Consider the following 3,362-nt stretch of genomic DNA (forward strand, 5'->3'; position numbering starts at 1 on the left):
CCAGAGCGTAGTACCGAATAGAGCGACTCTAATGCTGCAATGCGACACTACGCCTCGGGGAAAGGGGAAGTGGAGAAAACAATAAACGTGGCTGCCAAACGGTGTCCTACTTCTCCTGTTCACCCTCTAGCGTGTTGTGGGACGTGTAGAGATCTTGAGAGCAGGACTGTATGCACACAGGAGAGAGGAATCACGGGGTTAGGGAGAGACAGTACAGTAGCATTTCCTAGATATGACTACTACCCATACACCTGCTTCTTACTCACTGAGGACACCACAGTAGGCTCTGTAATGAGGCACTGAGGACCAGGGCAACCTTAATAAGTTGTTTGGCGGTTGCTGCACCTCAGCAGGATCAAGAACCAAAGTACGTTATAACGGCAGCAGAGATAAACAAGCACAAGTACTAGTAGACGAATAAACCAAAAAGGAAAACCTTAAAGTGAGCGCACCTGCGCACCAGGAAAGTTAATGGTCCCACCTAAATACCTGAATGGCAAATACTCAATAATCACAGGAAAATCCGGAGCTTCAGCTGTGTCCACCAGGGAGCGTCTCACGGAGCTACAGCAGTCCTGCGGGGAGCACCTTCCGCTCTGCCTAGCTCCGGGACACCGAGATTCCTGGTTCCGAAGTAGGTAAAGCACTCTGGAACTCTTCTCCAGCAAGCGCCCTTACTGGGAAGATGGGAGAGAGTCTATTCTGGTTTTCCTCAATGCCACGCAACTTGAGGATGAGGCGGAGCTATGAGAGTCAAATCCCTGGTTCGCTCTGCGGAGCGCCGAAGGTGAGGGCTGCGTGGTAATGCAGGAAGCTTACCTACGAGCGTAATACCGTTTCGTGGCAGTTAGCAGAGAACAGCGGTATCTGGACTGCGGCTTCTGGGGTCTTCAAACAAACAGGATCAGCGAAGGAATTCCGTTCGGGGCTGAAGCTTGAAGGCGATTGCAAAGCCCCGCGCTGTAACAGAGGTGGGGCTTTGTAGCGTCCGTACAAGCCGTGAGGCGTGTTTCCGTTTCCGGTTCTCCGGCCGTTGGGCCGCTGGGAGTTGTAGTTCCCAGCGCCTCGAGGGCCCCTAGACGGTTTTGCGCCGCCCTGCTCACTGCCCCTTGGCTCTTGTTTGGCAATCCTAACACGGGAATGCGTATATCGGATTCCGTGCCTTGTTGCTTTGCCAGTGATCGCTACAGAACCCCCTCTTAATAGCCGCCGTCTCGGCGGTTGACCTGGTTTCCCGGGATTCTCCGCATGAAACCTGTTCAACAGGAGAGGGCAATGCAGATTATCTGCTGGTTCCCAGGTTCGATCCTCTACTCCATAACCTTTCCAATCCACAAGGTACTGCAACCTACCCCTAACCACTCGAGAGTCCAGAAGTTTGTTCACCTCGTATTCTTCTTCCCCGTCTATCTCAATGGGAAGGGGCTTGGAGGGTAATCTTGCAGATACCGGACAAGGTAGGAGTAGGGACACGTGAAAGACAGGGTGGATGTGCCATGAACTAGGAAGGGATAAGTGCATTGCTACAGGGTTGATGACTTTCTCAATGGTGTATGGCCCAATGTATTTTGGAGCCAACTTGCCCACCCCTCTAAGATGCAGGTTTTTTGTGGACAGCCATACCTTATCCCCTACTTGATATGTGGGTTCTGGCGCCCTTTTTGTGTCTGCATGTCGTTTTTGCTCAGTTTGTGCCAGGGCCAATTGGCGTTTGGCATTGAGGAGCACCGCTCTTAAGTGCGCATGGTGCTCTTGTATGCTGGGGTGATTGGATACTACTGGCCAGTCGAAGGGGAGCTTGTTTGGATGAGACCCGTACATACAAAAAAAAGGGGAACAACCCAAGGTGGAGTGTTCAGCATTATTGTACGCGAATTCTGCCATCCAGCTCAGGGGAAACCAATCAGAAGTGTTTTGGAGTGTAAAGCATCTGAGGTATTGTTCCAAGGTTTGGTTAAGTCGCTCCGTCTTTCCGTCAGTCTGGGGGTGATAACTGGAAGACAAACGGGCTTCTATATTTAGCGTAGTACACATCGCCTTGCAAAAACGTGAAGTGAACTGTGTTCCTCTGTCAGTTATAAGGGCTCTGGGGATTTCGTGAACCCTGATTACATGTTGCAAGAATAGAATGGCGAGTTCGGGCGAAGTGGGGAGATGTTTGAGCGGAATGAAATGTCCCATTTTTGTTAAATGGTCAACTATCACTAAAATGGTGGTATACCCCTTGCATGGTGGCATTTCAACTATAAAATCCATAGATACTGTGTGCCACGGAAAAGGAGGGATAGGAATAGGTTGTAACAAGCCAGCTGGTTTGGTTTGTCTGGCCTTTCCTTGGGCACAAATAGCACAGTTCCTGATGTAGTCTCTGGTGTCTTTCCGCAAGTTGGGCCACCAGAAAGATCTCTCCATAGAGGCGATGGTCTTCTTTTCTCCCAAGTGTCCTCCTAGTGGAGAGTCATGGGCCCAGGCCAAAACTTGTAGTTGTAGAGACGTTGCGGGCATGTACAAGGCATGATCCTGGTACAGTAATTCTCCTGTCGCGCTCCGGTGTTCTGGGTTTGTTTGAATCCAAGAGGGAATATCCACGGTTTTGAGATTGGTCTTTACCTCCTCGAGGAAGTCTTGTGAGAGGATGGTTGCTAGAGCTTGTGCTGGGAAGGCGGAGACAGGAATGATGACAGGAGGTTCCTCAGTGTTCTCCGCTGGTGGATTTACGGGCTCATTTCTCCGAGATAAGGCATCTGCCTTACCGTTTTGTGGTCCTGGTTTGTACTTGATGATAAAATCGTAATCGGAGAAAAATAATGACCAACGTAACTGGCGAGGAGTTAAGGCCCTAGCGGTTTTGAGGAAGAGAATATTTCTATGATCGGTGTAGATTTCCACAGTGTGATGCGCTCCTAGGAGATAATGACGCCATTCCTCACACGCACGTTTAATAGCCAGCAATTCTTTATCTGTGATGGAATAGTTCACCTCACAGGGGGTGAGCTTCTTTGAAAAAAATGCAACTGGGTGCAGTTGGCCTGTGTTCGGGTGTCGTTGGGATAGAACCCCTCCCAGGGCATACTGCGAGGCATCCGTTTCTACCATGAATGGTAAGCAAGGGTCTGGGTGACGTAAGATGGGAGCCTGGGTGAAGAGTTCTTTCAGTGTTTCAAACGCGTGGTCGGCTTCTTTGGACCACACAAACGGGGTATTTTTCCTCAGCAAACTGGAAATAGGGTGTATGATCTTTGAAAAGTCCTTGATAAAACGCCTGTAATAGTTAGCGAACCCTAAAAAACTCTGTACTGATTTTAAGTTTAGCGGAGCCTTCCATTGTGTGATCGCTGTCACTTTGTTCATGTCCATTTGGA

This window comes from Triturus cristatus, chromosome 7 (genome assembly GCF_964204655.1).
Source record: "Triturus cristatus chromosome 7, aTriCri1.1, whole genome shotgun sequence".
NCBI classification, from domain to species: domain Eukaryota; kingdom Metazoa; phylum Chordata; class Amphibia; order Caudata; family Salamandridae; genus Triturus; species Triturus cristatus.